Source organism: Pelophylax lessonae (assembly GCF_965119305.1).
Source record: "Pelophylax lessonae genome assembly, chromosome: 10".
Classification (NCBI taxonomy): Eukaryota; Metazoa; Chordata; class Amphibia; order Anura; family Ranidae; genus Pelophylax; species Pelophylax lessonae.
In genome coordinates this window covers 48211914-48236141 of record NC_138777.1, presented here as the reverse complement: position 1 = coordinate 48236141, position 24228 = coordinate 48211914, and the positions used below count along the sequence as shown (strand labels likewise).

Genomic DNA, 24228 nt, shown 5'->3' with positions numbered 1-24228 from the left:
AACAATGAGGCCCTCATGGCTCCTTTTTCTCATGGTCTCTTGGATAACATTAAAGAGATGATATCAGCCGGAGACATACCTACTGATCTGGAAAAGTTAATCATGTTTGCCATTCTCATTGACTCTAGACTCGGAGAGAGACCTTCCTTTAAGGAGTGCTTGTGGAAGCCTCCTGTACGTTTGGCAACAAACTTTTCATTCCCACCCATGCCTCTCTCACCTACCATGCCTCCTAGTACCAAGTCCGCCAGTGAAGTAGAACCCATGCAGTTGGGTTTCCACTCCACTTGCCATAGTGGCTATTGATCTGTGATCTTTACCTGGCCATGTGACTTATGAGACTGCTCCGTTGACCATGGCTCTGCACCATGAGATTATCCAATTTCAATTAATTTCCTCACCTTATTACCCAGTGGTCATTGGCTATTTTTGGTTACAGAGGCACAACCCCTCTTTTGATTGGCACCATGCTGAGGTTCTTTCCTGGTAGCCACAATGCAGTAAGACATATTTTTAGAAAGTGGTTAAGGTCTTGTGCACCTCTTCACTCTCCTCCTTGCCAAAGGAATACCGCAAATTTAGAAATGTCTTTGGCAAAGATCAAACAGGTAGTTAGCCTCCACACCAGTCATATGATTGCGCAATTGACGAGGAGGGGTGGGGAACTGCATGGTGCGGACATGAGTGCAGGGAATGCTGTGGCACCAAACCTCCATGCCGTGAGAGAGCTACACATGCCTTATCCCACCTCATGGTTTCCCGGCGCTTGTATGTCTCGGCTCCACGGTGCTTGTATGTTATAGCTTTTCGGTGCTTGTAGTGGAGCTGGCTGCTGATCAGCCCGGGCAGCCGTACCCCCTGCTACCCTGAATATCTCATACCTTTGGATGCACAATTACCACGACATACAGGGACTACGCGGCTCACACTTGTATGTGAGTGGTCGGTTTCACTTGTTACCCCAACTCTCGTTGGACATCAGAGTAGGGGGTTGCCGCAGTTAGTAAGGACTACCTGGCGCACCTTGTGGGTGAGATAAGGGACCCCCCTCTTCAACTTCCAACCTTGAACTTTCAACCCTCAATTTTGCTACTGTCACCAGCCTGGCTGCCAAGCTGGCCAGGCAGACACAGGAGAGATGAATGGTCATTGTACGATTGTGCAATAAGGTCGATTGGAGCAGCTGACTGCTGGTTGAGATTTTCATTTCTCTAAGGAATTACAGAATTACAGCTACTGTATTGAAGCAACAAATTAATTCACAGATCCATTGACTCCCTAACTCCATGATCCTCTACAGAGTGGTGAGATCCTCCCTCAGAATTCGATTTTTTTTGTCTTAATTATCTGCTAACCTTTTCATCTGACCGAATCATCCCTTGACCTCTTTTCTTCTACGACTTTGGAGGCTCATTAATAAAGCGGAAACCTATGAAAATACTAAGAGACGGCTAAAATAAAGTTGATAAGCAGTAAGTAATAGGTAAACATGAGGGGTAGGCCAGCAAGAGGTGGTGCGTCAGCAAAATCAGAGAAAGTAAGTGCTAGCCCCATTACGATTAAAAAATGTATGGTACATGAGGACAATGTGGAAAAATTACCATTGGAGAAATTGCAAGGAGCCCGGTCAAAACAGATGGAAGTAGGAAGGGATTCAAACAAGATATCAATGGGCCTGGTCTCCGGGAGACATCATTATAAGGTTACAAAACTATGCAGACAAGGCCCAGGTCTGGACAAACCTGAAAAGGAAACCGTCTATTAGTTATAAAAGCGTGAACATATAGATGAAGGAGGTTATTAAGACCACTTTTGGAATCACTGCAAAATCTTGGAATACAATATAATTGGGAATTCCCAGCCTGTCTGATAGGTAAGAGATGGACGATCAGCGAAATTAAGATTTCCTGAGGAAATCTTAGACTTCTGTGAAAAATTGGACATTGCCATTCCCAAAATACAAGGCTGGTATGATGAACGCGAATCAGAGGAGACAACTAGAGAAGAACAATAGCGTCTGGCTTCAAAAAAGAAAAATTGACCTGAACTTGTCTAGAATCGAATAGAGGGGGATAGGGGGTAGATGGAGGTGTCACATGGTGGGGCAGGAGAGGTTCTGGAAGAAGGAGAAATGAGTAGACAGCAGTGAGACTTGGTTTGACTGCCTAAATGGGCCCTGAATCCTCTCATCCATATGGGAGGGAGGGTTTTCTTTCAAGAGTGGGCTAGAGAATGGGAAGAGCCAATGGGCAGATCTCACAACTCCTGGAAGGAGAGAGGATGGGCAGCGGGGGTGTGAGGGGGGACAGGAGGGAGAAGAGGGGAAGGGATAAATGGGAAGTAGAATTTGTGGTCTTACCTTTTAATGTTGATACCCCTATTAGATTTAGTTATGAATTTCTGTGGAGGCGTGGAGGTGTTAGCACCCCATTTCTGCACTCGGCTTGTCTGGGTGGAGATGTGGGGGGCAACAAGCAGAGTGGGATGAGAGGATATTTAGAGATGAAATGAATTGCTTGAAAATACTATCCTATAATGTAAGAGGATTAAACATGCCAACTAAAAGACTTAAAATTTTAGAAGAGCTCAGACGTAACTCTGCTAAAATCGTCTTCTTACAAGAGACTCATATTGCACAGGATACAAATGTGAAAATATATTCAAAATATTATCCAATCTGGTACTACGGAGATTAGCCTATTAAGAGAGCAAAGGGCGTGGCAATCGGTCTGGCTAAAGATGTAAGGTTCTCCCTGGAGGAAAGATTGGTCGACCCAGAGGGCAGATATATCTTCCTAAAGGGACAACTACAAGGTACGGATTGTACCCTAGCAAATATATAATGCCCAAATAAAAATTAAAAAAAGTACTTGAGGAAAGTATTGGACAAACTGTCCCTCTTTTAAAAAGGTGACCTTCTACTGGCTGGAGACTTTAATTTCTGCATGGATCCATCTCTGGATTGTACATGGAGTGCGCGGGCGATGGGAGGTTCCCAGCTTAGGAAGGTAAAGAATAAGCTTTTTCAATGTCAATTAGTTGATGCCTGGAGATTTCAACATCCGGGAGAGAGGGATTACTCATTCTTCTCCCCCTTGCATTAGAGGATCCAGTGGGCTGACCAGTGGAGCTGCTGGGCAGACGACTTCAGGAAAAACAGTGTTATGAGTACTCAAGGATCTGCCCAGGGGTCTGCCTAAGAGAGGGGACCACTCCAGAGAGGTCTAGGGTATCAAGGAGCTAGCTAACCCAGAGTGTTACAGTAAAGGGGGTGCCAAGTAGTTAAGCCCTAAAGATAGGGATAAAGGGGGCGCCAGGAAGGGCCCTGAAGTTGTTCAGCAGTACAGTCTACCCTAATTAACAGCTTGCCTCAGGAAAGGATTACCTCAGGAACCTAAGTGACTCTTTTCACTGCCAAGGGCAAAGTAGCGGCCTAGCCATGACTAGCTCTACACAGCGTTACTCAGCGTTACACAGCATTAATCAGCGTTAACCAGAGTTAACCGGCATTTTTCAAGTTGTCCCTGCTAATTGTGCATAGATCCAGTCAGTTGGAGTATCCCACTCATCCCTTCTCCGATCCAAGTTCCTAATCAAATCTAAAAACCAAAAGAAACTGGACTGGTCCTTGTCTGAGGTAAAATCACTTGGAAACATGCCAGATTGTTCTACTGTTGCTAATGGTAACCCAGGGGACCCCGTATTCAACAGCCCCCAAGGGAGTAGTGCTACAATAATAATGCTGGTGCACTTTTTGTTCTGTAGTGCTCAGAAGACATTCCCAATCTGGAGAAAGCTGCAAAGCCCTGATCACCCTTGTCTTTAATAACTGAAGGAGAAGTATGGCCAAAGGTTACTGAACTGTGAAAATTTTTTCTTTGGGACTCCTGAAGCCCAAAACCACAGTGTTGGAGGGGTAAAGTGGCCAGGTGTATGTTCCTCATCAGTTATTCTCATCCTTCTTTCGCTCCTTGTATCCATCTTATGGAGAACCTATCGGGAGGACAAGCTGAGAACCTGCACAAAGATCACGGAGATCAAATAAGTTTGCTTGGATCTCTACTTGCCATATGGCAAGAGGGATCAACATTATCTGGTGAGTGAGAATTTATGTCATTTTTCAGCACATTGGGTGTCACCATCAATATACCCAGGAATTTTCTGCACTGCAGGAAGACTGCGTTTATTTGGTGGGATATCCTTAAAGGATCCAGTATACAGTTACTGTTGGACTTTTTGGACTTTTATATCCACAAATTTTGTTATCACTTTTGTGCACTATGTTTTCTTGGGAGGTTTTCTTTCTTTCTCTTACTTTTTGCACTTATTAATTATTCATTCTTTAGAGCACTTTATTGATATCATTTATTTTGCACTGCTTTTTGATGTCGATATGTTTGAGTATTAATTAGCACTAGAGCTTGCGTTGCTGATCGCATATTCAGTTGCGGTAATTTTTACATATATCACATGCCCTTTAGTGGCCCACAGCAGCAGCAACCATAATTATTGCACATTTAACCGGTTCCCGACCGGCCGCCGCCTTTCTACTGCAGCACTGTAGCTCTGCTGCGCAAATTGACGTAGGTCTACGTGGTTCGCGAGCAGGCAGCTAGGGAGCGAGCGAGCGTGCGCCGCCGCACTCCTGCCCCCACTCGGCAGCGGGGAAGCCGATGCACGGTTCAGGTGGCTCTGATTGCTGTCTGCCACCCGCGATCGTTCCCTGCTGAGAGAGAAGAACGGTAAGCTGTTGTAAACACAGTTCTTCTTCCTGGAATGATCACAGAGCCCCTGTGATCCTTCTATATAGGATCACAGGTCTCTATGATCATTTCAGAAGCCACTCCCCCCACAGTTAGAATCACTCCCCTAGGCTCAGATTTAACCCCTTGATCACCCACAATGTTAACCCCTTCCCTGCCAGTGTCATTATTACAGTAACAGTGCATATTTTTAGCACTGGTTACTGTAGTAATGTCATTGGTCCCCCCAAAAGTGTCAAAAATGTCAGTTAGGGGTCCAAACTGTCCGCCACAATGTCGCAGTCCCGCTAAAAATTGCAGATCGCCGTCATTACTAGTAAGAAAAAAAAAATAATAAAAATGACAAATCGTTCCCGTAGTTAGTAGACATGATAATCTTTGCGCAAACCAATCAAAATACGCTTATTACCATTTTTTTTTACCAAAAATATGCAGCAGAAAAGAAATTGGCCTAAAATGTTAAAACATTTTTATTTTTATTTTTTTTGGGAATGTTATATAGCAGAATGTGAAAAATATATTTTTTTTTTCAGAATTGTCACTCTTTTTTTGTTTATAGCGCAAAAAATAAAAATCGCAAAGGTGATCAAATACCACCAAAAGAAAGCTCTATGGGGATACTGAGGGGATTCTGGGAGAGGATATAAGTCTGAAGGGGCGCATGGCTGGGCATCTTTGGCCGGAGCAGAGTCCCAGGAGGGAGAGAACTGCTGGCTCTCCCCCTGTCTGAGGAATGGATGTCTCGAGGTGTCGTCTGAGAATCCTGAGTTGAACTGAGGGGATCCGGTGTGCCGAGAACCAGCGGAGAGCGAGAGGGGTCCAGTCCCTGGAAAACCTACACAGGTCGTGAGTACTGAGGATTGCCCCTGGGGGTCTGCCTGAAGTGTTAGGTTCTGGGATTCAGTGTCAGCTAGTTGTAAAGGGGGTGTCGAGGTTGAGGACCCTGAAGTAGCAAAGGGGGTACATAGTCAGTGGTCCCTGAAGAACTAAAAGTGTAAAGGGGGCGCCTGCAGATTGGGCCCTGAATTGTACAGAGTATCAGTTGAGAGTTGCAGCCATACGGGAATTTACCACAAGTTACCTCTAGCTGGTGTCAGGCTGGAGGGGGTAGTCAGTGACTTTGCAGTGCAGCAATGTCAGCAGTTCTATGCTCCATAGTCCTGAGTCTTCTGGACCTAGGGTCGAGGATTCAGCACTTCTTTCAAGTTACAGTGTGTTCTAAGCGTCAGTGAGTGTTGGCTAGCGTTGGCTGGCGTCGGCTGGCGTCAAGGCAGCGTTGAAAGACATTTTTCTGGATAAAGCCCCGTACACACGTACTGATCGTCGGCCGAACGATCGGCCGTCTTTTGTCCAGGGCTGTCGTGTCTGTTGAAAACTGCAAAAGACTGCACACGAATTTTGTCGGCCAACAACAGCCGACTGCAGAAGTGATGTCATGTGATGGTTAACTTTTCTTGTCTTTTTTCTTTTCTGAGCATGCCCAGTCTTGCTAATCTGTTGTCTGTCGGCCGAAATCTGTACTGACTGGCGAACAATCGGCCGTTCTGGTGATGGCCAACAAAAATTTTAATGCCTGCACACCCGATTCTGTTCGGCCGAAAATGCGCTGTCGGCTGTCGGAAGCATCATACTAATAAAGCCTACAATCGGCCGATCGGTCGGCGGCCAAATATTTACTTTGAAATTTTATATTCTCCCATCCCCTTATCTACAATAAAAACCACAAACAAAGATGCCGGAGTTGTCGATGTCTCAGTTCTCACACCCAGGGTCACAGCTCACATGGGCTGGAGAGGTAAACGGTAACAATGGCAGACCCACATCAGGCCACAGGCCTGGAAACCTTGCTACATATATATCTTTTATACCTGTTTTGCATACTTTGCACATTTTTAAAGCCTTTGCTAACGCTGATATTCTGGATCTATCACATATTTCCCAGTGTCATAAAATTGCTAATTTACACACTTGTTAGATTTATATTAGTGTATCATTTGAAGCATCGGTTATTTGGGAAACTTCACTTAAAGCGGAGTTCCACCCAAAAGTGGAACTTCCGCTTTAGGTAGTGCTAACCCCCTGACATGCCACATTTGGCATGTCATTTTTGGGGGGGGGGGGGGGAGAGCGGGTACCTATTTTTGACAGGTACCCGCTCCCACTTCCGCTCTGAGCGCCGCAGCGCCCTGAGCGGAAGTTCTCCTCTCCCCCTCCCTGAAGCCACAAACTGTCACAGCCGGGTGCCCATACCAGTGTGCCGGCGCCAGAGAGCAGAGAGGGAGAAGAACGAGGCTTCAGGCGGCCGCATCGCTGGACCGTTGGACAGGTGAGTGTGTTAGGCTGGAACTCCGCTTTAATGTGATATTTGCAAGTTTATTTATTGGATTTGGAGAATTATTATTTACACTTCATTGCACAGATACAGAGCATCCGGAAAGTATTCACAGCGCTTCACTTTTTCCTCATTTTGTTATGTTGCAGCCTTCTTCCAAAATTGATTAAATTCATATTTTCCTCAAATTGTACAAACAATACCCTATAATGGATTGTAAACTCAGGGCCCTCTGATTTCTCCTGTATTGAATTGTACTGTAACTGTATTGTCTTCCCCACACTGTAAAGCGCTGCGCAAACTGTTGGCGCTATATAAATCCTGTATAATAATAATAATGGCAATGTGAAAGAAGTGTGTTTGAAATCTTTGCAAATTTATTAAAAATAAAAAAACAAACAAAATCCAATGTACATAAGTATTCACAGCCTTTGCCGTGACACTCAAAATTGAGCTCAGGTGCATCCTGTTTCCACTGATCATCCTTGAGATGTTTCTACAACTTGATTGGAGTCCACCTGTGATAAATTCAGTTGATTGGACATGATTTGGAAAGGCACACGCCTGTCTATATGAGGTTCCACAGTTAACAGTGCATGTCAGAGCACAAACTAAGCCATGAACTCCAAGGAATTGTCTGTACACCTCTGAGACAGGAATGTATCTATGCACAGATCTGGGGAAGGGTACAGAAACATTTCTGCCGCATTGAAGGTCCCAATGAGCACAGTGGCCTCCATCATCTGGTTAGAGTCCCTGAATGAAGCTAGATTAGGCTTTGATCAGGTCTCCAATCAAGTAACCCGGAAGCGTCGTCAAAACGTTACTTTCAGTTTACTCAGCTGCCAATGGCGCCGATTAAAAAAAAACTGACAGTATTCAAAAATGCAGATTTCGGCATTTTGAATACTTTGAAGTGGAGGGGTTTGGGGTCTTTACACCCCAGATCCCTCCATAAAGAGAATCTGTTACTGCTTATTACTGTCCCAAGGGAGGTTTACATGACTTGTGACTGCTAAAAAAATTATCAGATTTTCTTTTCTTTTTTAAGGAACAGTGTTAAAAATAAAAAAAATCAACAGGGACTGATATTGGGTTGTAGGGTCAGGGACTGATATTGTATTGTACGGTCAGGGACTGATACTGGGTTGTACGGTCAGGGACTGATAATGGATTGTAGGGTCAGGGACTGATACTGGGTTGTAGGGTCAGGGACTTATACTGGATTGTAGGGTCAAGGACTGATACTGGGTTGTAGGGTCAGGGACTGATACTGGGTTGTAGGGTCAGGGACTGATACTGGGTTGTAGGGTCAGGGACTGATACTGGGTTGTAGGGTCAGGGACTGATACTGGGTTGTACGGTGAGGGACTGATATTGGATTGTAGGGTCAGGGAAGAAAGGAGTTTTTTTATAAGGGGTCGCAGCTGACATCCGGGCACACGTTGCTGGTTTTATGGTTGCTGCACTGGTTGATTGCTGGTTTTGGTGTCATGAACTGTGGATCTCAGGGCCCCAGGCTGGGATTTTTAGTGCGGTGTCAGGGCTCTGTGCTGGAATTTTTAGTGCAGTGTCAGGGCTCTGTGCTGGGACTTGTAACGAGGCGTCCGGGCCCTGTGCTGGGACTTGTAACGAGGTGTCGGGCCCTGTGCTGGGACTTGTAACGAGGTGTCGGGGCCCTGTGCTGGGACTTGTAACGAGGTGTCGGGCCCTGTGCTGGGACTTGTAACGAGGTGTCGGGCCCTGTGCTGGGACTTGTGGCGAGATGTCGGGGCCCTGTGCTGGGACTTGTGGCAAGGCGTCGGGGGTCCTGTGCCAGGACTTGTGGCGAGGTGTCGGGGCTCTGTGCTGGGACTTGTGGTGCAGTGTCGGGTCAGGGACGGATATTGGGATTGTAGGGTCAGGGATAGATAATGGATTGTAGGGTCCGGGATGGATATTGGATAGATATTGGATTGTAGGGTCAGGGACTGATATTGGGTTGTAGGGTCAGGGACAGATATTGGGATTGTAGGGTCAGGGATAGATATTGGGTTGTACGGTCAGGGACTGATATTGGATTGTAGGGTCAGGGACTGATATTGGATTGTAGGGTTAGGGACTGATATTGGGTTGTAGGGTCAGGGAAGAGAGAAGTTTTTTTTATAAGGGGTCACAGCTGACATCCGGGCACACATTGCTGGTTTTATGGTTGCTGCACTGGTTGATTGCTGGTTTTGGTGTCATGAACTATGGATCTCAGGACCCCAGGCTGGGATTTGTTTTGTGGTGTCGGGGCTGTGTGCTGGGATTTGTGGTGTGGTGTTGGGGCTCTGTGCTGGGACTTGTGATGAAGGAGTCCGGGCCCTGTGCTGGGACTTGTGGTACGGCGTCGGGGGCCCTGTGCTGGGACTTGTGGTGAGGTGTCGGGGCTCTGTGCTGGGACTTGTGATGAGCTGTCGGGGCTCTGTGCTGCGACTTGTGGTCGGGTGTCAGGGCTCTGTGCTGGGACTTGTGATGAGCTGTCGGGGCTCTGTGCTGGGACTTGTGGTCGGGTGTCAGGGCTCTGTGCTGGGACTTGTGTTGAGGTGTCAGGGCTCTTTGCTGGGAATTGTGGTGAGGTGTCTGGGCTCTGTGCTGGGAATTGTGGTGCGGTGTCTGGGCTCTGTGCTGGGAATTGTGGTGGGGTGTCTGGGCTCTGTGCTGGGAATTGTGGTGAGCTGTAGGGGGTCTGTGCTGGGAATTGTGGTGAGCTGTAGGGGGTCTGTGCTGGGAATTGTGGTGAGGTGTTTGGGCTCTGTGCTGGGAATTGTGGTGCGGTGGCTGGGCTCTGTGCTGGGAATTGTGGTGGGGTGTAGGGGCTCTGTGCTGGGAATTGTGGTGGGGTGTAGGGGCTCTGTGCTGGGAATTGTGGTGAGGTGTTTGGGCTCTGTGCTAGGACTTGTGGTGAGCTGTCGGGGCTCTGTGCTGGGACTTGTGGTGAGGTGTCGGGGCTCTGTGCTGGGAATTGTGGTGCGGTGTCTGGGCTCTGTGCTGGGAATTGTGGTGGGGTGTCTGGGCTCTGTGCTGGGAATTGTGGTGGGGTGTAGGGGCTCTGTGCTGGGAATTGTGGTGAGGTGTTTGGGCTTTGTGCTGGGAATTGTGGTGCGGTGGCTGGGCTCTGTGCTGGGAATTGTGGTGGGGTGTAGGGGCTCTGTGCTGGGAATTGTGGTGGGGTGTCGGGGCTCTGTGCTGGGAATTGTGGTGAGGTGTTTAGGCTCTGTGCTAGGACTTGTGGTGAGCTGTCGGGGCTCTGTGCTGGGACTTGTGGTGCGGTGTCGGGGCTCTGTCCTGGGACTTGTGGTGAGGTGTCGGGGCTCTGTGCTGGGAATTGTGGTGCGGTGTCGGGGCTCTGTGCTGGGACTTGTGGTGGGGTGTCGGGGCTCTGTGCTGGGAATTGTGGTGAGGTATCTGGGCTCTGTGCTGGGAATTGTGGTGAGGTATCTGGGCTCTGTGCTGGGAATTGTGGTGAGGTGTCTGGGCTCTGTGCTGGGACTTGTGGTGGGGTGTCGGGGCTCTGTGCTGGGACTTGTGGTGCGGTGTAGGGGCTCTGTGCTGGGACTTGTAGTGCGGTGTAGGGGCTCTGTGCTGGGACTTGTGGTGAGGTGTAGGGGCTCTGTGCTAGGACTTGTGGTGAGCTGTCGGGGCTCTGTGCTGGGACTTGTGGTGGGATGTCTGGGCTCTGTGCTGGGACTTGTGGTGAGGTATCTGGGCTCTGTGCTGGGAATTGTGGTGAGGTATCTGGGCTCTGTGCTGGGACTTGTGGTGAGGTATCTGGGCTCTGTGCTGGGAATTGTGGTGAGGTGTCTGGGCTCTGTGCTGGGACTTGTGGTGGGGTGGCTGGGCTCTGTGCTGGGAATTGTGGTGGGGTGTAGGGGCTCTGTGCTGGGACTTGTAGTGTGGTGTAGGGGCTCTGTGCTGGGAATTGTGGTGCGGTGTCAGGCCTCTGTGCTAGGACTTGTGGTGGGATGTCTGGGCTCTGTGCTGGGACTTGTGGTGGGATGTCTGGGCTCTGTGCTGGGACTTGTGGTGAGGTATCTGGGCTCTGTGCTGGGAATTGTGGTGAGGTATCTGGGCTCTGTGCTGGGACTTGTGGTGAGGTATCTGGGCTCTGTGCTGGGAATTGTGGTGGGGTGGCTGGGCTCTGTGCTGGGAATTGTGGTGGGGTGTAGGGGCTCTGTGCTGGGACTTGTGGTGAGGTGTAGGGGCTCTGTGCTAGGACTTGTGGTGAGCTGTCGGGGCTCTGTGCTGGGACTTGTGGTGGGATGTCTGGGCTCTGTGCTGAGACTTGTGGTGAGGTGTCGGGGCTCTGTGCTGGGACTTGTGATGAGGTGTCGGGGCTCTGTGCTGGGACTTGTGGTGGGGTGTGCTGGGAATTGTGGTGGGGTGTCTGGGCTCTGTGCTGGGAATTGTGGTGGGCTGTAGGGGCTCTGTGCTGGGAATTGTGGTGAGGTGTTTGGGCTCTGTGCTGGGAATTGTGGTGCGGTGGCTGGGCTCTGTGCTGGGAATTGTGGTGGGGTGTAGGGGCTCTGTGCTGGGAATTGTGGTGGGGTGTAGGGGCTCTGTGCTGGGAATTGTGGTGAGGTGTTTGGGCTCTGTGCTAGGACTTGTGGTGAGCTGTCGGGGCTCTGTGCTGGGACTTGTGGTGAGGTGTCGGGGCTCTGTGCTGGGAATTGTGGTGCGGTGTCTGGGCTCTGTGCTGGGAATTGTGGTGGGGTGTCTGGGCTCTGTGCTGGGAATTGTGGTGGGGTGTAGGGGCTCTGTGCTGGGAATTGTGGTGAGGTGTTTGGGCTTTGTGCTGGGAATTGTGGTGGGGTGTAGGGGCTCTGTGCTGGGAATTGTGGTGGGGTGTCGGGGCTCTGTGCTGGGAATTGTGGTGAGGTGTTTGGGCTCTGTGCTAGGACTTGTGGTGAGCTGTCGGGGCTCTGTGCTGGGACTTGTGGTGCGGTGTCGGGGCTCTGTCCTGGGACTTGTGGTGAGGTGTCGGGGCTCTGTGCTGGGAATTGTGGTGCGGTGTCGGGGCTCTGTGCTGGGACTTGTGGTGGGGTGTCGGGGCTCTGTGCTGGGAATTGTGGTGAGGTATCTGGGCTCTGTGCTGGGAATTGTGGTGAGGTGTCTGGGCTCTGTGCTGGGACTTGTGGTGGGGTGTCGGGGCTCTGTGCTGGGAATTGTGGTGCGGTGTAGGGGCTCTGTGCTGGGACTTGTAGTGCGGTGTAGGGGCTCTGTGCTGGGACTTGTGGTGAGGTGTAGGGGCTCTGTGCTAGGACTTGTGGTGAGCTGTCGGGGCTCTGTGCTGGGACTTGTGGTGGGATGTCTGGGCTCTGTGCTGGGACTTGTGGTGAGGTATCTGGGCTCTGTGCTGGGAATTGTGGTGAGGTATCTGGGCTCTGTGCTGGGACTTGTGGTGAGGTATCTGGGCTCTGTGCTGGGACTTGTGGTGAGGTATCTGGGCTCTGTGCTGGGAATTGTGGTGAGGTGTCTGGGCTTTGTGCTGGGACTTGTGGTGGGGTGGCTGGGCTCTGTGCTGGGAATTGTGGTGGGATGTCTGGGCTCTGTGCTGGGAATTGTGGTGGGGTGCAGGGGCTCTGTGCTGGGACTTGTAGTGCGGTGTAGGGGCTCTGTGCTGGGAATTGTGGTGCGGTGTCAGGCCTCTGTGCTAGGACTTGTGGTGGGATGTCTGGGCTCTCTCCTGGGACTTGTGGTGGGATGTCTGGGCTCTGTGCTGGGACTTGTGGTGAGGTATCTGGGCTCTGTGCTGGGAATTGTGGTGAGGTATCTGGGCTCTGTGCTGGGACTTGTGGTGAGGTATCTGGGCTCTGTGCTGGGAATTGTGGTGGGGTGGCTGGGCTCTGTGCTGGGAATTGTGGTGGGGTGTAGGGGCTCTGTGCTGGGACTTGTGGTGAGGTGTAGGGGCTCTGTGCTAGGACTTGTGGTGAGCTGTCGGGGCTCTGTGCTGGGACTTGTGGTGGGATGTCTGGGCTCTGTGCTGAGACTTGTGGTGAGGTGTCGGGGCTCTGTGCTGGGACTTGTGATGAGGTGTCGGGGCTCTGTGCTGGGACTTGTGGTGGGGTGTCGGGGCTCTGTGCTGGGACTTGTGGTGAGGTGTCGGGGCTCTGTGCTGGGACTTGTGGTGGGGTGTCGGGGCTCTGTGCTGGGACTTGTGGTGCGGTGTCCAGGATCTGTGCTGGGACTTGTGGTGCGGTGTAGGGGCTCTGTGCTGGGACTTGTGGTGAGGTGTCGGGGCTCTCTGCTGGGAATTGTGGTGAGTTGTCCGGGCTCTGTGCTGGGACTTGTGGTGAGTTGTCCGGGCTCTGTGCTGGGACTTGTGGTGAGTTGTCCGGGCTCTGTGCTGGGACTTGTGGTGCGGTGTCGGGGCTCTGTGCTGGGACTTGTGGTGAGTGGTCCGGGCTCTGTGCTGGGACTTGTGGTGCTGTGTCAGGGCTCTGTGCTGGGACTTGTGGTGCGGTGTCGGGGCTCTGTGCTGGGACTTATGGTGCGGTGTCCGGGATCTGTGCTGGGACTTGTGGTGTGGTGTCGGGGCTCTGTGCTGGGACTTATGGTGGGGTGTAGGGGCTCTGTGCTGGGACTTGTGGTGAGCTGTCAGGGCTCTGTGCTGGGAATTGTGGTGAGTTGTCCGGGCTCTGTCCTGGGACTTGTGGTGAGGTGTCGGGGCTCTGTGCTGGGAATTGTGGTTCGGTGTCGGGGCTCTGTGCTGGGACTTGTGGTGGGGTGTCGGGGCTCTGTGCTGGGAATTGTGGTGAGGTATCTGGGCTCTGTGCTGGGAATTGTGTTGAGGTATCTGGGCTCTGTGCTGGGAATTGTGGTGAGGTGTCTGGGCTCTGTGCTGGGACTTGTGGTGGGGTGTCGGGGCTCTGTGCTGGGAATTGTGGTGCGGTGTAGGGGCTCTGTGCTGGGACTTGTAGTGAGCTGTCGGGGCTCTGTGCTGGGACTTGTGGTGGGATGTCTGGGCTCTGTGCTGGGACTTGTGGTGAGGTATCTGGGCTCTGTGCTGGGAATTGTGGTGAGGTATCTGGGCTCTGTGCTGGGACTTGTGGTGAGGTATCTGGGCTCTGTGCTGGGAATTGTGGTGAGGTGTCTGGGCTCTGTGCTGGGACTTGTGGTGGGGTGGCTGGGCTCTGTGCTGGGAATTGTGGTGGGATGTCTGGGCTCTGTGCTGGGAATTGTGGTGGGGTGTAGGGGCTCTGTGCTGGGACTTGTAGTGCGGTGTAGGGGCTCTGTGCTGGGAATTGTGGTGCAGTGTCAGGCCTCTGTGCTAGGACTTGTGGTGGGATGTCTGGGCTCTGTGCTGGGACTTGTGGTGGGATGTCTGGGCTCTGTGCTGGGACTTGTGGTGAGGTATCTGGGCTCTGTGCTGGGAATTGTGGTGAGGTATCTGGGCTCTGTGCTGGGAATTGTGGTGAGGTATCTGGGCTCTGTGCTGGGACTTGTGGTGAGGTATCTGGGCTCTGTGCTGGGAATTGTGGTAGGGTGGCTGGGCTCTGTGCTGGGAATTGTGGTGGGGTGGCTGGGCTCTGTGCTGGGAATTGTGGTGGGGTGTAGGGGCTCTGTGCTGGGACTTGTGGTGAGGTGTAGGGGCTCTGTGCTGGGACTTGTGGTGGGATGTTGGGGCTCTGTGCTGGGACTTGTGGTGAGGAGGCGGGGCTCTGTGCTGGGACTTGTGATGAGGTGTCGGGGCTCTGTGCTGGGACTTGTGGTGGGGTGTCGGGGCTCTGTGCTGGGACTTGTGGTGGGGTGTCGGGGCTCTGTGCTGGGACTTGTGGTGAGGTGTCGGGGCTCTGTGCTGGGACTTGTGGTGAGGTATCTGGGCTCTGTGCTGGGAATTGTGGTGAGGTATCTGGGCTCTGTGCTGGGACTTGTGGTGAGGTATCTGGGCTCTGTGCTGGGAATTGTGGTAGGGTGGCTGGGCTCTGTGCTGGGAATTGTGGTGGGGTGGCTGGGCTCTGTGCTGGGAATTGTGGTGGGGTGTAGGGGCTCTGTGCTGGGACTTGTGGTGAGGTGTAGGGGCTCTGTGCTGGGACTTGTGGTGGGGTGTCGGGGGTCTGTGCTGGGACTTATGGTGCGGTGTCCAGGATCTGTGCTGGGACTTGTGGTGCGGTGTAGGGGCTCTGTGCTGGGACTTGTGGTACGGTGGCTGGGCTCTGTGCTGGGAATTGTGGTGCGGTGGCTGGGCTCTGTGCTGGGAATTGTGGTGAGTTGTCCGGGCTCTGTGCTGGGACTTGTGGTGCGGTGTCAGGGCTCTGTGCTGGGACTTGTGGTGCGGTGTCGGGGCTCTGTGCTGGGACTTATGGTGCGGTGTCCGGGATCTGTGCTGGGACTTGTGGTGCGGTGTCGGGGCTCTGTGCTGGGACTTATGGTGGGGTGTAGGGGCTCTGTGCTGGGACTTGTGGTGGGGTGTCGGGGGTCTGTGCTGGGACTTATGGTGCGGTGTCCAGGATCTGTGCTGGGACTTGTGGTGCGGTGTAGGGGCTCTGTGCTGGGACTTGTGGTACGGTGGCTGGGCTCTGTGCTGGGAATTGTGGTGCGGTGGCTGGGCTCTGTGCTGGGAATTGTGGTGAGTTGTCCGGGCTCTGTGCTGGGACTTGTGGTGCGGTGTCAGGGCTCTGTGCTGGGACTTGTGGTGCGGTGTCAGGGCTCTGTGCTGGGACTTGTGGTGCGGTGTCGGGGCTCTGTGCTGGGACTTATGGTGCGGTGTCGGGGCTCTGTGCTGGGACTTGTGGTGCGGTGTCAGGGCTCTGTGCTGGGACTTGTGGTGCGGTGTAGGGGCTCTGTGCTGGGACTTGTGGTACGGTGGCTGGGCTCTGTGCTGGGAATTGTGGTGCGGTGGCTGGGCTCTGTGCTGGGAATTGTGGTGAGTTGTCCGGGCTCTGTGCTGGTACTTGTGGTGCGGTGTCAGGGCTCTGTGCTGGGACTTGTGGTGCGGTGTCGGGGCTCTGTGCTGGGACTTATGGTGCGGTGTCGGGGCTCTGTGCTGGGACTTATGGTGGGGTGTAGGGGCTCTGTGCTGGGACTTGTGGTACGGTGGCTGGGCTCTGTGCTGGGAATTGTGGTGCGGTGGCTGGGCTCTGTGCTGGGAATTGTGGTGAGTTGTCCGGGCTCTGTGCTGGGACTTGTGGTGCGGTGTCAGGGCTCTGTGCTGGGACTTGTGGTGCGGTGTCGGGGCTCTGTGCTGGGACTTATGGTGCGGTGTCCGGGATCTGTGCTGGGACTTGTGGTGCGGTGTCGGGGCTCTGTGCTGGGACTTATGGTGGGGTGTAGGGGCTCTGTGCTGGGACTTGTGGTGGGGTGTCGGGGGTCTGTGCTGGGACTTATGGTGCGGTGTCCAGGATCTGTGCTGGGACTTGTGGTGCGGTGTAGGGGCTCTGTGCTGGGACTTGTGGTACGGTGGCTGGGCTCTGTGCTGGGAATTGTGGTGCGGTGGCTGGGCTCTGTGCTGGGAATTGTGGTGAGTTGTCCGGGCTCTGTGCTGGGACTTGTGGTGCGGTGTCAGGGCTCTGTGCTGGGACTTGTGGTGCGGTGTCAGGGCTCTGTGCTGGGACTTGTGGTGCGGTGTCGGGGCTCTGTGCTGGGACTTATGGTGCGGTGTCGGGGCTCTGTGCTGGGACTTGTGGTGCGGTGTCAGGGCTCTGTGCTGGGACTTGTGGTGCGGTGTAGGGGCTCTGTGCTGGGACTTGTGGTACGGTGGCTGGGCTCTGTGCTGGGAATTGTGGTGCGGTGGCTGGGCTCTGTGCTGGGAATTGTGGTGAGTTGTCCGGGCTCTGTGCTGGTACTTGTGGTGCGGTGTCAGGGCTCTGTGCTGGGACTTGTGGTGCGGTGTCGGGGCTCTGTGCTGGGACTTATGGTGCGGTGTCGGGGCTCTGTGCTGGGACTTATGGTGGGGTGTAGGGGCTCTGTGCTGGGACTTGTGGTGAGCTGTCGGGGCTCTGTGCTGGGTATTGTGGTGAGTTGTCCGGGCTCTGTGCTGGGACTTGTGGTGCGGTGTCGCCGTCGGGGCTCTGTGCTGCGACTTAGGTGTCAGGCAGAGTCGTGCTATCTGCTATGTGGGTTCTCTCCCCGCCCCCGCCCATTATTGGTCGCCTCTCTCTGCCTCCCCTCTCAGCTCCCCCCCACAGACCGCCTGGTGGATCCGCCCGGAAGTGCCGCCATTTTGGATCCTCTGTGCGCAGGGAGACGGAGAGAGGAGCGTGACCCGGAGACTGAGAGCGGTAAGCGGGGAAATGTGTCCCGGGGGTTCCTCTGTGCGCTCCGGGTGTGGGAGTGTCATTTTTTTTTTATCCCCGGCCGCCACACCCTCCCGGGGTAACGGGACCTCGGAGTCCGCCCCACCCCTCCTACCGGATAACGGGACCCTCCTTGGGCGGCTGCGGCCTGTCCGGCCTGAGGTACCCCGACCCCTCCTAGAGCCGAGCCCTATGGAGGGGACATCGGCCTTCATCCCGGAGAGCCCCGCCTTTACCAGACCGAGCCCGCCGTCCCCTCATCTACATACAGAGCCCGCCGTCCCCTCATACACCGTGTATACAGAGCCCTCCTCCCCCCCTCATATACACCGTGTATACAGATCCCCCCCTCATATACACCGTGTATATAGAGCTCTCCCCCCCTCACATACACCTTGTATACAGATCCCCCCCCTCATATACACCGTGTATACAGACCCCCCCCCCCATATACACCGTGTATACAGAACCCCCCCCCATATACACCGTGTATACAGAACCCCCCCCCATATACACCGTGTATACAGAGCCCTCCTCCCCCCCTCATATACACCGTGTATACAGATCCCCCCCTCATATACACCGTGTATACAGATCCCCCCCTCATATACACCGTGTATACAGAGCTCTCCTCCCCTCACATACACCGTGTATACAGATCCCCCCCCATATACACCGTGTATACAGATCCCCCCCCATATACACCGTGTATACAGATCCCCCCCTCATATACACCGTGTATACAGATCCCCCCCTCATATACACCGTGTATACAGATCCCCCCCTCATATACACCGTGTATACAGAGCTCTCCCCCCCTCACATACACTGTGTATACAGATCCCCCCCTCATATACACCGTGTATACAGAGCCCTCCTCATATACACCGTGTATACAGATCCCCCCCCATATACACCGTGTATACAGATCCCCCCCCATATACACCGTGTATACAGATCCCCCCCCATATACACCATGTATACAGATCCCCCCCTCATATACACCATGTATACAGAGCCCTCCTCACATACACCTTGTATACAGATCCCCCCTCATATACACCGTGTATACAGAACCCCCCTCATGTACACAGCCTGGCCTGCACCTACCGTCCCCTCATATACCCCCTGGGCTCCCCTCCCCCTCCTCCTGTGTACACACACTGCCTAATATTACCATCAGTGTTCTCACATCTCATCATACTCTGCCCCCCCCCCCATACATGTGTATACACACACTATATTATATATATATATATATATGCTACACTATCACCACACATCCCACCCTTCTCATATTTGTAGAATATATATATCTCCTGTATACCTCATGTACATCGTGCCCACCCCACACTTACCATGTGTGTTATACATGTGTGGTGTCCCCTCATCCCCTCCCCCCTCATGTATCTCTATATACATACTGTGTACTGTTACCACAACTGTGTTTATATCTCCCCTCATATACACCGAACCTCCCTATACATACAGCTTCCCCTAATACACTCTGCACCCCACACTTGTGTATATATCTATCCTATCCCTTCCTATATACTGTCCGTCCTCTCACTTCATGTGTGTATATATACTAACCCCACACTTGTATGTAATGTATCTCCTCATAAACACGGCCTGATTTCTCCTCAGCCTGTGTGTGTGTATATATATATATATATATATCCGCTGTATGCATATATATTTCCCACAATTCCCAAATATATTTGCTCTGCCTGAGGTAGATATATATATATATATATATATATATATATATATATATATATATTAGTGTGTGTATTTTTCCCCTTTTGATTGGTTGAACTAGATGGACTTTGTCTATCTTTTTTCAACCAGACTAAATGTGGGTGTATATATATATATATATATATATATATATATATATATATATATATATATATATATATATATATATATATATTATAGAGAGGGAGAGCGCCTGCTGTCCTTTTGTATGTACACAGTGTGTTCCCTTCCCTATTGCCTGCCCACTGTCTTTTTTTTTTTTTTTTTTTCTAAAGCCAAAATAGCTGTACATAGCTACACACATGCTGGCTGCTCCCCATCCTCTGTCCCTTAATACATTTATACTGATTGTCCTGATCCCCCAAATATCAACACAGACTCCCCCCATTTCCTGCACTCTACGTATTGATGCTCCTATTGATATCCTTAAGTACACTGCCCACCCATAACCCTATAGAAGTACACTGCCCACCCATAACCCTATAGAAGTACACTGCCCACCCATAACCCTATAGAAGTACACTGCCCACCCATAACCCTATAGAAGTACACTGCCCACCCATAACCCTATAGAAGTACACTGCCCACCCATAACCCTATATATGTACACTACCCACCCATAACCCTATAGAAGTACACTGCCCACCCATAACCCTATAGAAGTACACTGCCCACCCATAACCCTATAGAAGTACACTGCCCACCCATAACCCTATAGAAGTACACTGCCCACCCATAACCCTATAGAAGTACACTGCCCACCCATAACCCTATAGAAGTACACTGCCCACCCATAACCCTATAGAAGTACACTGCCCACCCATAACCCTATAGAAGTACACTGCCCACCCATAACCCTATAGAAGTACACTGCCCACCCATAACCCTATAGAAGTACACTGCCCACCCATAACCCTATACATGTACACTGCCCACCCATAACCCTATATATGTACACTGCCCACCCATAACCCTATAGAAGTACACTACCCACCCATAACCCTATATATGTACACTGCCCACCCATAACCCTATAGAAGTACACTGCCCACCCATAACCCTATAGAAGTACACTGCCCACCATTAACCCTATAGAAGTACACTGCCCACCCATAACCCTATAGAAGTACACTGCCCACCCATAACCCTATAGAAGTACACTGCCCACCCATAACCCTATATATGTACACTACCCACCCATAACCCTATATATGTACACTGCCCACCCATAACCCTATAGAAGTACACTGCCCACCCATAACCCTATATATGTACACTGCCCACCCATAACCCTATATATGTACACTGCCCACCCATAACCCTATATATGTACACTGCCCACCCATAACCCTATATATGTACACTGCCCACCCATAACCCTATATATGTACACTGCCCACCCATAACCCTATAGAAGTACACTGCCCACCCATAACCCTATAGAAGTACACTGCCCACCCATAACCCTATAGAAGTACACTGCCCACCCATAACCCTATAGAAGTACACTGCCCACCCATAACCCTATAGAAGTACACTGCCCACCCATAACCCTATAGAAGTACACTGCCCACCCATAACCCTATAGAAGTACACTGCCCACCCATAACCCTATAGAAGTACACTGCCCACCCATAACCCTATAGAAGTACACTGCCCACCCATAACCCTATATATGTACACTGCCCACCCATAACCCTATAGAAGTACACTACCCACCCATAACCCTATATATGTACACTACCCACCCATAACCCTATATATGTACACTGCCCACCCATAACCCTATAGAAGTACACTGCCCACCCATAACCCTATAGAAGTACACTGCCCACCCATAACCCTATAGAAGTACACTGCCCACCCATAACCCTATAGAAGTACACTGCCCACCCATAACCCTATATATGTACACTACCCACCCATAACCCTATATATGTACACTACCCACCCATAACCCTATATATGTACACTACCCACCCATAACCCTATATATGTACACTGCCCACCCATAACCCTATATATGTACACTGCCCACCCATAACCCTATAGAAGTACACTGCCCACCCATAACCCTATAGAAGTACACTGCCCACCCATAACCCTATAGAAGTACACTTCCCACCCATAACCCTATAGAAGTACACTGCCCACCCATAACCCTATAGAAGTACACTGCCCACCCATAACCCTATAGAAGTACACTGCCCACCCATAACCCTATAGAAGTACACTGCCCACCCATAACCCTATAGAAGTACACTGCCCACCCATAACCCTATAGAAGTACACTGCCCACCCATAACCCTATAGAAGTACACTGCCCACCCATAACCCTATAGAAGTACACTACCCACCCATAACCCTATAGAAGTACACTGCCCACCCATAACCCTATATATGTACACTGCCCACCCATAACCCTATAGAAGTACACTGCCCACCCATAACCCTATAGAAGTACACTGCCCACCCATAACCCTATAGAAGTACACTGCCCACCCATAACCCTATAGAAGTACACTGCCCACCCATAACCCTATAGAAGTACACTGCCCACCCATAACCCTATACATGTACACTGCCCACCCATAACCCTATACATGTACACTGCCCACCCATAACCCTATACATGTACACAGACCACCCACTGACTTTGTGTGTATACCACCTGCCCATACTTTTAGTTACACCATGATAAACCTTTGTCTACATAGAGATATGATTGCCCATGGTCATCTGGGGCATGTGGGCATGCTTGCTGCCTGTTATCAACCCTGCGTTCATGGACACACATGGCTGCCCATTGTTACACCTTCCCCCACACATGGCTGCCCATTGTCCCCCACCCCCTGCACGTGGCCGCACTAGCTGCTCATTGTCCCCCAACCCACAAGACCTTCCCACCCCCCTTAGGCATGGGTGCACTGGATGCCCGTTGTGTCCCATGCCCCCCCCCCCCATCCCTTCACCACTTGGATGCACTGGTTGCCCATTGTCCCCTAACCCACAAGACCTTCCCACCCCCCGCAGGAATGGGTGTGCTGGTTTCCCATTGTGTCCCCTCCCCCCCCCTCGCCACCTGGGTTCACTGGTTGCCCATTGTATCCCCTCACCACATGGGTGCACTGGTTTCTCATTGTGTCCCCTCCCCCCTTGCCACATGGGTGCAATGGTTGCCCATTGTGTCCCCTCCCCCCTTGCCACATGGGTGCAATGGTTGCCCATTGTGTCCCCTCCCCCCTTGCCACATGGGTGCACTGGTTGCCCATTGTATCATTCCCCCCCCCCCCCTCCTCGCCACATGGGTTCACTGGTTGCCCATTGCCCCCTCTGCACGTTGGTGTGCTGGCTGCATCTCAGCCACCCGTTTGTATTGCCACCAGTGTGAATAAGGCCTTCATTCTTTGCCATGCATAGCAGATCTTTCCCTTCAAACTTGTAAATTGTCATGTTAAAGAGCAATTGTCTTCCCTTTTTGAGGAAGTATTATTTTATTTTTTTTCCCCTTGCATTTATGAAAAATTCAATGCTGTACCCCCAGGGCAAGGGCACTGTCATAGGACAGCATTTTCTGCCAGCGATTTCATGCCTGCTTCCTCTTCTGACAAGAGTGTTCCCTCCACCCCCAGATAATGCTGCCTGTGTGACTAGATCAGTTTTCCCCAGTGATTTGTATTCAGAAACTGTGCAGATTATCAGATAGCTAGGAAGATTTTTTGAGTGTTTTCAAAGTTTATAAAAATGCTTCTTGCAAAAACTCTCATGTGATGTCTCTCTTCTGTTTTCTCTTTCGTGCTTAAAATGGATTTCAGCCTTTGTTTTTAGTTGATGTACTGCAGCATCTTTAACACATTTTGTTTCTTTTTCCTCATTAAAAAAGACATTCTTGTCATTTGGATGCCTTAAAATGTATGAATGGGGCCTAAACTGATGACCAGTAAGATCCAGTAAGGGCTCTTTCACACGGGCGGTCCGATCAGATCCGCCTGTCAGTTTTTTTAGGCGGATCTGATCGGATCCTCCATGCAGCTCTATGGGTCAGCGGGGGTCACCTCCGCTGACACCCGCTGCCATCCGCATCCGATCCTGTGCTGAAATCTGGATGGATGGAAACCCTATTTTTCCATCCGTTCAGTAATCGGAGCGGAGCGGATCTGATGAGAGCGGACAAGCGGTCCGCTCTCCTCCGATCCCCCATAGAGGGCAGCGGGTGCTGAGACACCTCCCTCTCCGCTCTGCAAGCGGAGACGGAGCTGTCATCCGCCCGGCTCAGCGGGGATCGCGGATCGATCCCCGCTGAGCAACACGGATCCGCCTGCGGAGGCGGACCGCGTGAAAGAGCCCTAAAGCATCACCTGTCTAACATTTTAGATATTAAAGTTCATCACTATTTCACAAGCACATGCAATTTCAAGGCTTGGCATGTTGGGTATCTATTTTCTCGGCACTACCTCATCACTTTTATATTTTACCAAAAAATTGGTAATATATTGCACTCGTGTAACTCAAAGTGAAGTCTCACTGCTATGCCCCAGCCTGGGGAAGGGGGCATTTTTAGCGCTACTCGCCCCCACTTCTGCAATCCTCACCCTGCCCCCTCCTCTCATACAGCTTCTTGGAAGGATCACTCACAGATCACCGTGTGAGCAGGGAACTGCCCTTGGTTCCTCAGGAAGCCACAGTCAACTCCCATTTCCAAGATGGTGGCACCAAGGACCCAAAGTGATAAGAACTGGCAGTGGGAACACAATGCTGGACTCCAGGCACCTCTTAAGTGGATTTCTTTGCTCAAAATTACCACTTGATAAAATATTGCAATGATATTTTTTGCAACAAAAAAATGCCAACCGATCGCACACAGGATGCCATCCCTAAACCCTTTTTTGTAAGATGGTTTCATCTTTCCACCCACAGGAGAGGTCTCTCAGACGCATTAACCCCCTAGTAGGCTTAATAGTTGAGGTCCAAAAAATTTGGACCTACTACCATTTTATTCCCCAGGGTCTCTTCTATCAGAAGATATGTTTGGGGATTTTTAACTAATCTTCTGGTCTCACATCATTTTTCAAAAATATCTCTGGCAACAAAAGGGTTTAAAAGGAATGCATGGTAT

At 51.4% G+C, this 24228-nt stretch overlaps 1 protein-coding gene across 10 annotated transcripts in view; it reads left to right on the top strand.

Moving 5' to 3' along the window:
• The first annotated feature begins 17250 nt into the window (after nt 1–17250).
• The window catches only part of CELF1 (CUGBP Elav-like family member 1), a 74894-nt gene continuing 67916 nt past the window's right edge, over nt 17251–24228 (top strand). For all 10 annotated transcript variants that reach the window (XM_082270112.1, XM_082270111.1, XM_082270104.1 and 7 more), the window contains exon 1: nt 17251–17336. The gene's annotated coding sequence lies outside the window, so the exon portion shown is untranslated. The remainder of the gene's footprint in view (nt 17337–24228) is intronic.